The 12,278-nt window shown below is 49.4% G+C and overlaps 1 protein-coding gene across 6 annotated transcripts in view; it reads right to left on the reverse strand.

Moving 5' to 3' along the window:
- The window catches only part of PAX5 (paired box 5), a 185,707-nt gene that overhangs the window by 121,838 nt on the left and 51,591 nt on the right, over positions 1 to 12,278 (reverse strand). The gene's annotated exons all lie outside the window — the stretch shown is intronic.

The raw sequence follows: 12,278 nt of genomic DNA on the forward strand, positions 1-12,278 counted from the left end.
CCACGAAAGGAGGAAAAGCCAAGACTGAAAAGGGGGACATGACAGACTCTCCAGCGCGGCTCCCTGCCCCTCACAAGGATTTGGGTAAGGGGCTTCCTGGATGGGGTCGCCTGCTGGTAACTGCAGAGCCAGCCTCCCACAACCGTACGCCAGGCACTGTGCACAGCCTTTAGGTTATCTCCTTTACTTTTCATATATGTGCTGTGGGTTGGATTTGTGCCCCTAGTGTTTACGTGCTAGAGTTTGATAGTCAATGATTGTTTAAAGGTGGTAAGACCTTTAAAAGCAGACTTAATGGAGGAGGCCACAAGACTATCTCTCCCTTCTCTCCGGCTTCCTGTCGGGTGGTGCCTATTCTTTCTGCTTCCTCCTCCTCCTCCTCCTCCTCTCTGTTCTTTTCTTTCTTTCATCATTCACACAAGCATGTGCACACTTACACAAGTCTCCCCCACGGCTGAGCCAGCACCACAGGTTTGAGCTTCCAGGATCATGAGGTGGATACGCTTCTTTATAAAGTTACCGAAACCAAAAAAGGAACTAAGAACTGACTCTGGATATTACTATTTTCCTTATCTCACAGGTGAGAATTCCAGCCCTGGAAAAGTGAAACCGTTTCTTGGCCCGAGGATTTGTGCTCGGGATGACCTGGGGGCTCAGTCAGGGTGTTATCGCCCCCTCCTGTACCTCCCTTATTGACGTCCTCACCATACACACTTGTCACCACCGCCACGACCAGCCTGGAACATGGTGTTCCAGGAAGGCAGTCACACACCTGTGCTGGATGACTTGAAAAAGACCTATCAAAATCGCCAGTGCCTGGTCCCTGAGTGACAGCATTTCTGAGAGACTATTTTATAGCTGGCTTGTGTATATGGAAAGTTATAGGTGCAGAAGGCTCTTGGAACAAAAGATTGGAAACCACTCAAGTTCATCCATAGAGAACTGGCTAAACAGACGGTGGCATTTCTTGAGCAGTGGGGAAGCCATGCATCAGGGAAAAGGAAGTAAACCAAGACGCAAAGACCGTCATCATCCGCTGTTACGTGAGCAGTAAGCGAGGCGCCGGAAACTGACAATAGTTCATGGTGTTGGGTGTAAGAGAAGAGAAGATGGCTTGATGTGTTCTTTCAGATGTCCAGGTATATTTATATTGTGTGATGTTTTATTTTCTATCACATAAAATATAGTAGGAATGCTGCACATAATAAACACGGTGTGGATGGTACACATGAAACCCCTGTGTTCTGTTTCAGAACTTGAAGGCCTGAAGTGTAAGTTAAAAAAAGCTCTCTGCAGAGTCACCTACTCATCGTGTCTGCCTCTGGGCATGGTGTTTACATTTCAAAGAAAACACAATGAATTATTAATTTGAAAAGTGGGGTGACCAGTCTTTTGTGTGTCCAGGGTTTGACCTGTTCAAGATGAAAGCAAACAGGAGAGCAGAGGGTTCCTGTGAGGAAATGGCCGGGGGAGGGGGGGCGGCTCTCTGGGACAGTTGATGAGAGGCCGTGGGAACCAGGCCCAGTGCGGCTTCTCCTTGTACTGCTGGAATCCATGAGAGCAGCACAAAGGGTCATCTCTCTTACAGAGAGGAGCCATACACCCCAGGCCTCACCCAGTCTCTACCCCAAGAGGCGCACACTGCCCTAGATTTCACTGTCACATCGAAGCTCCACCCATGTGAGCCCCAAGGGGTGGGATATTGTATCCCTGGGCCTCAGGCAAAAGGTAGCACTCCAGCCGCTCTGTCTGCTGAGCCAGCTTTGGGGGTCCCCCTGAGTGCTGGCCTTTCAGGGTCCTCAAGGAGGCTGGCAGGTGCAGAGCACCCACATGTTCTACAGAAAGGGCCTTTAGGGGTGGCTTACTAGCTGCCTGAGAAAACAGGTCCTTCATCTGCTTCAAAGCCAAGCTGAGCCACAGCCTGAATGGGCTGAGAAGTGTGGCCTAAAGTGGAAGCTGGTCTCTCTCTGAACAATGTCCCCAGCATAAAGCCTGTGTCCCTCTTTTGGCAGAGACACTGGCCTTCCACAAGCCAGGTCCCTGCTCTTGCCCATCGGATGTCATCCCTAGTGTCCCTTCTCTCATCACAGCCCATCCTCTGGGTAATCATTTCTATAAGGTTCCCCAAATAGCAGATGTAGGAGTTTATTGACCAATAGTTTTTGTTTTTGTTTTTGTTTCGAGACAGGGTTTTTTGTGTAGCCTTAGCTGTCCTAGACTTACTTTGTAGACCAGGCTGGCCTCAAACTCACAGCGATCCACCAGCCTCTGCCTCCCACGTGCTGGGATTAAAGGCGTGCGCCACCACCGCCCAGCTTATTGCCCAATATTATACTTGTGCTGGTCAATATTCACCAGAGGACCTGATTAACTATCAGCGGTCCAATGTACCTAGATGCAAATAGGTATATGCACACATGCGCATACACACACACACACACACACACAGAGAGAGAGAGAGAGAGAGAGAGAGAGAGAGAGAGAGAGAGAGAGAAATATTCAGCTTGTTCCTACTTAGTGCCCACTCTGCCCAGTCATCCTGTCCCAGCCACTTCTGCCACAGTGACCTTGCACTCCAGAGCACCAACAAGCTTCTTGTTGCAAAGGAGAGCATATCGAGTTTTTAAGAGGTTGCTTTCTGCCTACCTACTTCAGCTAAACTCCCCAGCTTGTGCCCTGCCTCCCAGCCAGCCAGCAAACTCCAACGAAACCAGCTTCCCAACTCCCACCAAGGTGTCCACTCTTCCTTTAGAGACAGACCAACTCTGCCTTGCCAGGAGGCTTCCCAGCCCACCAGGCCTTCTCAGCTGAGAGCCCTGGAAAGGTAGAACTTCATCTCCACGGAGGAAGCCCAGAGAGGGTGGCCTGAGTCTGCATCCCTGCAGGCAGGCAAGGCCATTGGCCATCCAGTAGGACCCAGCACAGAGTGAGGTGAGGCCTCAGGGCACCAAGCCAACTCAAGTTATGTATAATGAACATTGCAGGCTCAAGCCGCCCAGCTGGGACCTGAAGGCACCTCTGCAGAGTCTTTTAGGAAAAGGACTGGCCTCTCAGGCAGCTGTGACTTTCTCTAAGTTAGTATTGGCCCCAATGGGCTGAACTGAAGGGAACGTAGGCTGCCACGGTGACTCTGATGCTACCAGCTGGGCCTGTGAGCTGCTAAGAACTGGCCCATGTGTGCATCAGCCATGATGCACTCTTTCTCTGTTCTCGTCCCCAGCAAGCACCCCCCACCCCCATCCACGCACAGGCTTGAGTTGGGGAAAGAAGTTAAGTGGAAATTCCTTGAGAAGTCCCGAGGTTTCTAGGTGTGGTGGCACATGCCTGTAATTCTAGAACGTGGGAGGCAGAGGCAGCAGGATCAAGAGTTCCATGCCAGCCTGGGGTACCCAGCAAGATCCTCTATCAAAAACCTAGCAAACAATGACAAAGAGACTTAGAACACTTCTAAACACAGAATTATATAGTCAATTGAATAAATATTTTAAATGTTACTCTGTACTAGATGGTATTAAAAATGTAAGATGATTTAACTCTGTGTGTCTGCCTGTGTGTGTGTGGGGGGGGGGGTTATGTGCACATAAATGTGTGTGCCCACAGAGGCCTCGGGCCCTGGATTCCCTGGGGCTGCAGTTACAGGTGGTTGTGAGCCAGTGGATATGGGTATTGGGAACTGAGCCTGGGTCCTCCACAAGAACAATACATACTCTTGACCACTGAGCCATCTCTCCAGCTCCCAAAGTAAATTTCTAAAAAGCAAACAAGAAGAATGGACACAGTGGCGAGGGATGTACTTTAGATAGGACAAGCCCACTTCAGCGCGGTAATCAGATAAATGTGTGATTACAAACTGACAAAATGTATAAAACAACGCACAGAAACACGCCCTGTAGCCATGGAAAGCTGGAGGGGATGCACGGGCCCTGGCGGGAGTTGGGGAGAGCTTCCAAGGGGAAGCTGTGTTTGGATCACAAGTAGAGGATAGGACCAAGGAACAGGGGTTGGGGGGGAGGGGGGGAACCCCGGGAGACTTTAGAGAGGCTCAGAGGCCACATAAAATTTGAGTGTGGCTGAAGGAGCCCCTGGGCCAACTTGAGCAGCTGGGGAAACAATCACGCTCTTCATTTCTCAGTCCTGGGCCCTGTTTCCTAAACTCTGCTTCTAACCTCATCTTTGGCCTTCGGTCTCCAAGACAGGGGGTGCATAAGCCATCGTCCTATTATCCATAGACCATCCAATCAGCGGGGAGGACTAACAGATCACGCTTCTCATTGGCTGGGGCCACACCTCCTCTGCAGGATGCCTTCCTTGCTGTGCGCCAGGGCTTCTCCAGTGCCTGTTCTAAGGGCCCTACCCACTCCTCAGCTGTGCAGCCCCGGGCCCTGCTCACACCGGACTACCCACTATTCATCCCTGTTGCTGTCAGAGGAAGTACCTACACAAGGAAGTTACGGCCGACACCTCTGTCTGCAAGTCTGGACTGTACACGCCAGGATCCCTCCACCCATTCACTCCTCCCTCACCGAAGCCCAGCAAGTGTTGATGCAAGAGATGCAGCCATAGACAAAAAGCTAACACAGCCCTTTCTTCCCGGAGTCCCATCGGTGGAAGGGTCAGACGCTAACCAATAACTGATCAGGCCAGGCCAGGTGCAAGTATCACCCAAGATAAGTGCTCAAGCCAAAAGACACCTGGTTCCAAGAGGGTAAAGGGTGTGCCAGCCTGCCTCTGGGTGCTGCACACAGTGGGTGCGCTGTGGGTATGAGCCACACAAAGAGATTATGTGCTTGGAGATCGCTACAGAAACGAAACAAAACAAAACAAAAACCCATCCCCAGCAGGAGGGCACGACTTAAGCTCCAGGCAGGCAGTGTGACTGCCTGTGGCGCTTCAGAGATGCTGACTTAATTGGAGGTTGTGGTCTTGGAGGCAGGTTACAGAAAAACCTCAAACCGATTTTATTCAGGAAGAAACTCCAAACTCACTGTGAATAGTACGCTTAAATATATGGACAGACACGGGCAAAAGTGCAAAGGTATAGAGGGGCGTGGTATCTTTAAATCTTTTTTTTTCTTTTCCAAATCAAATAATATGTAATAGACACAGTGCTGGGTTTAGTCAACCATGGCTGGTAGAATTAACATTCTGGAAGCTAGCTTCAGAGGAGCAAGGGGCAGGAAGCCCCTTCTTGAGAAGCAAAGAAATACTGGCTTCAAATTTCAGGTTAAGCCAATGTTATTCAGAACCTGGCTTTGAAGCTAAAAGCTTTATACAATCGGGTCTGGTCACGCAAAGCAGGAAGAAGCAAGGTGGCCTGCGATCCCCATGTATGTGTGGGGGGGTGGGGAGGGGGATGCTATCTCTTGTGTGTCTTAAGAGATGGTAACGCAGTTGCATTCTCTTCAAAGCACAGTGGATTCTGGGAGTTTGCATTTTTCTTGCAGGGTTCTGATTTGTTTTTTTGAAAATCATCACACACTTTATGTCTGAAGATGCTTGCTGGGAAGAAAAAGATAAAAAGAAACAGGAACCGGCAAAATCCTTCCTGGCACCCTGGCCTCTGGGAGTCAGCCTCAGCTGGGCTCTGAGGAGCCCTGAGGAACCAGGCTGGAGCCTTTCTCAGAGTTCTGCTCCTCCACAGAGCTGGGACCAGCCCCAGCCCCACACAAGCCTCCTTCATCTTCCCAGCTTTTCCCCAGCAGAGGAGCCAGGCCCAATGGGAAAAGCATTAAGAGCTAGCCAACCTGGAGTCTAGCTGTGTGGACTTGGGTAAGTGTCTCTCTCTCTCTCTCTGGGTCTAGAGTTCCAATTAGTAAACTGAGAAGGCTGAGTAAGTTCTTCATAATAGAATGTGGTGGTACACACCTGTAACCCCAGCTCCTGGGCAGCTGACGCAGGAGGATCAGGGGTTTGAGTCCAGCTTGGGCTCCATAGTATCTAAGTCCAGCCCTAATGACAATGTGAGATCCTATCTTTAAAAAAAAAAAAGTATAAAGTCACTTCTAACCGCTTTCTCCTTCAAAACTGACTTAGATTTTGTCTGCTAATTAATATCAAATGATCACTGTCCTCTCTGTAGTGTATTTGTAGACAATCTCGCACTTGCCACTACTAATGCCCACTGTGCCCCTAAGTGATTGCTTAAGCCAAGCAATATCTAATTGTCTTTGTCAATGAATGGAACCCAACCCTTATGAAGACTAAAGTATGCTCTATCCTCGAGTCACTCTGGCCTCGAACACATTCACTGAAGCCTCTTACAATCTGGCAGTATTGCCCAGGCCCCACTACTGAGCGTATAGGCTCCCCGTCCTTACTCTGGCCTTGAACTTCCCCAGGTCAGCTGGGTTGTCATTTCCTTCTACAGCTGTGGTCCCACTGTGCTCCTGGACTGTCCCCACACCAACACACAGTGAAAAGAATAGAGAAAGCCAAGTCCAGACCAGTCATTTGCCCTGGAGTCTTAAGCCAGCCTGACGGACCCTGAATATCACCTGGGGCATTTCCAACTTGTGTCAAGTGAGCTCAAGGAATTTGGAGTTGACCTTTCCAAGTACAGTGATCAATTCTACAAGTAATGATCTGCCATGGTGGCCCATACCCACATTCTCAGTACTTGGGAAGTGGAGGCAGGAGGATCAGGAGTTCAAGGCCAGACTCTGCTACTTGACAGCTTTGAAGCCAGCCTGGGATACATGAGACCCTGTCTCAAAAATAAACAAATATATAACAGACCAATCATGTTAGTCCATATCTTAGAGTTTTCTGGGTGGAATTCATAAGACCCTTTCATTGGCAAAATCAACCATGGAATCTCATTAGGAAGGGCTCAAGGCCACTGATGTCTCCTCACCTCTCTCTGTAGATGAGAACAGAACAGTACCCAAGGGTGTGTGCCTGGCTGTGGTTGCTCAGATCAAAAACAGATTTAGCCCCTAGGTCTTCTCCTGCAGTGGCTGCTTCACTTTCCTGTCCTCTGCAAGCCACATGACTAAAGCCCTTGGTTTCCTTACCTGCTAACTGGGAGCACTGGCAGGTGGGACAAACTCTGGGGCGTTTCTTTGTTTGGTTGTTTTGTTGGTTGATTGGTTGGTTTTCGGCTTTTCAAGACAGGGTTTCTCTGTGTAGCCTTGGCTGTCCTGGACTCGCTTTGTAGACCAGGCTGGCCTCGAATTCACAGCCATCTGTCTAGCTCTGCATTCCAGAGGGCTGGGATCACAGGTGTGCGCCACCACACCCAGCTATCCCTGGGGCCTTTGTAATGACCAAATGAGATAACACTCAGGCCATGCTTATCAAGGCAATGCTGTCACCATCAGGCTTCCTCTCTGTGCTCTGATTCCTCTTCCCTACCACTCCCGAATGCTCCATTTATTCCCTCTGACCCCCAGATCGGCAAACCCTTCACCCTGCCCAGCCCAGCTCAGCCTGAGAGCCACCTCCTTTCAAAGCCTGCCTGAAAGTCCAAAGGCAGAACGAGGCACCCTTTCTTCTGGGTCTCTGTTTGAGGGTTTTTCACAGGCTACAAGCCTGCCGTTGACTTCTTGCTATCCCTGCTGTGATCTTGGTCTCAGGGAGGGGGATCTTCATTTACAGTCAAGGGAGTTTGAGAGATTAAGTGGGCTGCTGTAGATCACACAGTAAATACACAGCAGAGCACTTCCAGGCCCCTTACTATGTAGGAGGATGAAGTGGGTATGTTTCAGGATCCCAGGGAAGCCTGGCCACTGCACGCTTAAAATCCATGATACCTAAGCAACTTTTCCCAGTGTGAAAGTGTGTGTGTGTGTGTGTGTGTGTGTGTGAGAGAGAGAGAGAGAGAGAGAGAGAGAGAGAGAGAGAGAGAGAGAGAGACAGAAAGAGAGAGACAGAGAGAGACAGAGAGACAGAGAGAGACAGCGACAGAGACAGAGAGACAGAGAGACAGAGACAGAGAGAGAGGGGGAGAACCTGATTGTGAGTGTGTGTGTTACTCAAATCAAAGTGAGAGCCTAGAGCGTGCTTTCTAAGTCCTCTACCATTGAAACTTGTTTTTCTTTGATGGAGAACATTATTAAATGATCATGGGGAGAGAAGGAAAGGGGGGAGGGGCACCCCAGAGAGAAACAGAGAGACAGAGACAGAGGGGAAGAGAGGTGAGGAGGGAGAGGCTAAAGAGGTGAACGGGAGAGGGAGGCATGAGAGAGCCCATTGAACCTTTTTAACCTGCTATTTTAAGACAGGGTCCCACTAAGTCACAAGGACGGCCTTGAGCTCTCTCTGCAGGTAGGCTTTGAACTTGCCATCCTTCTGCCTCAGCCTCCAGGGTAGCTGAGCTGCCAGACCTGTGCCACCGGGTCCTGCCTGGGCATGGTTTTTAACCTTATTCTTAATTTTCTCATCTGTAAAATGGGGTGCTCATGACACTTAGGGGCGCTCAAAGACCTGAATAAGAGTCCTTGTAAAGCACTGAGCACAGCATCTGTGCGTAGTAGGTGCTGTTTTGAAGATTTCGCCAGTTTGTTTTCCTTGCTAACATGTGAGCTGCCTGAGGCAGAGGCGTCGTGTGGTTATCTCAAACACAGGAGACGCTGGTCTTCTGGCCATGCTTGCTGACTGGATGAGTGACCTAGGGAGACATAAGGGGCCACAGGGCTGCACGTGTCAGGGAAATGCCACAATGGCCAGCCTCCATTACAAGGTCCGAAAAAGCGTCCATGGTATCGGTGATTCTGCAGGGAGGGAGAGCAGCGGCTGCAGGCTTGTTTCTACTTAAGATTTGAAGCAGTTCATAAAATGTTGACCCAGAGATGAAGACAAACTACGCAGATTGAGCTGAGGCCCTGGCTTCCTAGAGTTCACACGAAAAAGCAAAGGAAGCCGGTTGCCTATTGCTCTGTTTAACAACAAATGTGGGGTTTTTTTTTCTACTTCTGCTAATTCAGAGTTCCATTCTGTGTCTAGTCCTGTTGTAATACCTTGGGGTGGCTCAGAGACAACCTAACAGCCTAAAGGGGTTCTGAGGAGGGGTCACATGAGGTCAGGATGAGTGAACAGGTACAAGGTACCAAGCCAAGCAAGGCCATTGGGAACCCAGGCAGGAACAACCAGAGCCAGTTGGCTGCCATTTGTAGGGCATCTATGGGAGAACCAGGCTTCTTCCTAGGACAAGCATGACAGGGCAAGAAATGTCCTGTGGCAGCCTAGAACCTAACCAAGGTTCCAGCTGATGTTACATTTATACAGGTCTCCCTAAACTGGGGCCACAGACTGAGAAAATCTGAAGTGGCACGGGGGAAAACAACATTGGAACCGCCACAATTCAGCCATTAGTTTCACTCAATCTTTCTTCTCTGGGAAGGAAAACACGAAATTGTAAAAATGGCAAACGCGTTCAGGTTTGACTCTTAGGAATCTGAGTGTGCTGTGCGCTAGTCAATGAGTCAGAGGCATCCGTGACAGAAAGGACCCCAGGGACCAGCGATCAATCCCTTGGCATGGCGACAGTGAGGCCAGAAGGCAAAGGGCTTTCTAGAGCCAGATAGCAGGCCAAGATCGAGCTGCCAGCCCAGGTTACGTGGCCCCTGATGCTTGCACCCAGCCTCTCAGTTCATCACGCAAGAGCACCAGGTGGGTGTCTGACAAAGCCCTCGCTGCAGAGCTTAGAGGGTTTGAGTCTTAACTCCCACCCTGGGGTGGAGAGTGCAGACAATGGACACTCCAGGCTGTGGTGAGAGAGGCGCTGGGAGCCTGCACCTGACTCACTAGGCCCTCACAAACCCCCAAGACTGCTTTTACTTCACAGATGTGGAGAGCGAGGCACAGGCAAGCTAAATAAATCCCTTGCTCAAGATCCACAGCTAAAATGTAGAAAACCTAGGGAAGCAAGTGCAAGCAATGTGTTCCAGCGTGTGTTCTGAACCCAGTCTAACCCACTCCACGTTATCCAGACTGGGACATAATAGTCCAGAAGGGCTCCTTGGAAATAATTCAGCTTGAGTCTTAAGGTGAGATGGACAGGTTATCCAAAGAAAGAGGTGGGGAAGAGGAAGAGCCTTCCCGGCAGAATGCAGGACAGCCTGTTACTTATCTGCAGATGAGGAGGTGCTATACAAAGTCCACAAGCCTCAGCTTCAAGGCTCCTTATCCAGAACCTAACTCACTCTGACGTCTGAACAGTGCAAGTTTAAAACTGTCACAGTGCTGGTGTGAAGAGACGGACACCGCTTCTGTGCATCAAAACATCACGATGACCTCAGAGAACAGAAGGAAGGAACAGTCTGTTCTCTCTAGTCCACTGTCTGAGTTCATTACCTACCTGCGTGGTACCAAATCACTCCACCTCGCAGAAAGCTATGCAGACTAATTAGTGGGATGGTAACCACGCCTGTGAAAACGTTCCAGAGTGAGTGAACATCACTGGGTGTGAAGGGTAGGTTGCTTCGAAAGAGCAAAAGATGGTAAAGGCTTTGTTTTCATTATATCTGCAAGGACTCCTGTGTCCCTCCCTTTTCAGACCCACCCCACCCCCGACCCCAGCGCACAGCAATCTGCCTCCCATCCCCCTGCTGGGCAGAAATAAATAGTTTAAAATCATATACACTCTGCAATCTTCGCATTACCCCTATTTGAGTTTTTAAATTACTGTCTTTATTTTTTCCCCTCCAAGGATGCTATAACCAGAGAGAAGGTTCATATGTTGGAGTGTATCTGTCTGATCACTGCACAAATGTTTTCAAGAGAAATCACTCTATTCCTCCAAGATGGGTACGGGTTTAGTCATAGATCAAAGTGAGAGGGGAAAAAAAGATAAGTCATCAGAGATCCAAAAATACTTTTCATTTGGAGAATATACCAGGCCATTTTGATGGGGCTGATGGAATCCTTGTTCTGTCTCCATTACCTGCCTGGGCAGCCCCAGCCAGGAGCCAACAGCCAAGATGATATTCTCCATAAGATGATCCCTGAGATATATCTATATATATATCTATATATATATGATCTTCAACCTCTATTGATTGACCAATTTCACAAGCAAAGACTGGTGAAATGAAGCTGAAATGAACATCATGCTTTAACTCATTGAACCTATCAGGCCTGAGTTAATCTCACTGTCCACTGTCTCTGATAGAATTCAATTGATCAATCATGTTTCGGTGATAGTACCATTTCACTGGCTTATTGCTTCTTCATTTCAGAGCTTGACCTGTTAGATACACTCAGACTGGCGCGACTTCTCTTGGATACACAGAGATCAGCCCCTGCCTGCCAACGTGTGTCATCTCCTGTCCTAGCTGAAGAGAGCTCCAGAGGGTTTTGTGTGCATCTGAAGCGAGTTTTCCCACCAAGCACACGCATAACCAGGAGGGATTTATGGAGGACGGCAATCCCGGGTGCCGAGAGGGCTCTTCTCTCTGCGAGGAAGCCCTAGTCTTCCCTCGCTACGGGAGCAAGTTGACTTGTTTGGGCTCCATACTCAGAGGGAACCTATTTCTGTATCAGACAGCCAGGCAGTATGCCTAGAGGAGAGGACCATCAGAACGTGATAAAAATAAGCCTCCATACCGGAGTCATGTTTGTGCTGAGTGTGACGTTTACCTGCTTAGCTGGTTCTAACCACGACCTCACATACCAGCAGCAGATCATGGCTCCCAGTGTGCAGATGAAGAGGAAGTGGGCTCTGCGAGGCAGAGGTAGCTTGCCTAAGATCACAGTGTTAGCAGGCCAGACGAGACAAAAGCCCTAGTATTCTTTGGTGCCTCTGACCCACAGAAGCTACCCTATAGGCAATTTTAACATTGCCAAGCCATTTCAGGCAAGCCACTTTGTTCCTGACTACCTGGATCCTTGCACTTTCATTCTGATAACTTTTGAACCTAGAGTGGATTTTAAGTCTGTCTGCAACCCATAAACTTGGTGGACAAGTCAAGCTCAGAGTCACCAGGGCCACCCAGATAGATACCCAGCGGCCTCACAGGAACTAAGGCCATCACCCCGAGCCCTCCACTCGGGACTTCCTTTCTTTCCCTAGAATGTTACCTAACCTATGCCAAAGTGCCTCTCTCATCCACAGCAAGAACTTCACTGTACATTTCCAACAAGGTCCAATACGTTGTTACAGTTTCTCTGTGGAATTTAATTTTACTTTCCTAACACAAGCCAAGGCTACGTTTTGGGAAATCAGGGGAATGCCACTGGTGGGGCTAGCTGCCTGGAGGACAAGGCGCTTGCAGCAGCATAGGGGGCTCCAAAGAGGCCAGGGCAATGCTAGTTTGCCAATAGGGCTGGGGTCTGGTCAG

This window comes from Acomys minous (genome assembly GCF_964271855.1).
Source record: "Acomys minous genome assembly, chromosome: 1".
Lineage (NCBI taxonomy): Eukaryota > Metazoa > Chordata > Mammalia > Rodentia > Muridae > Acomys > Acomys minous.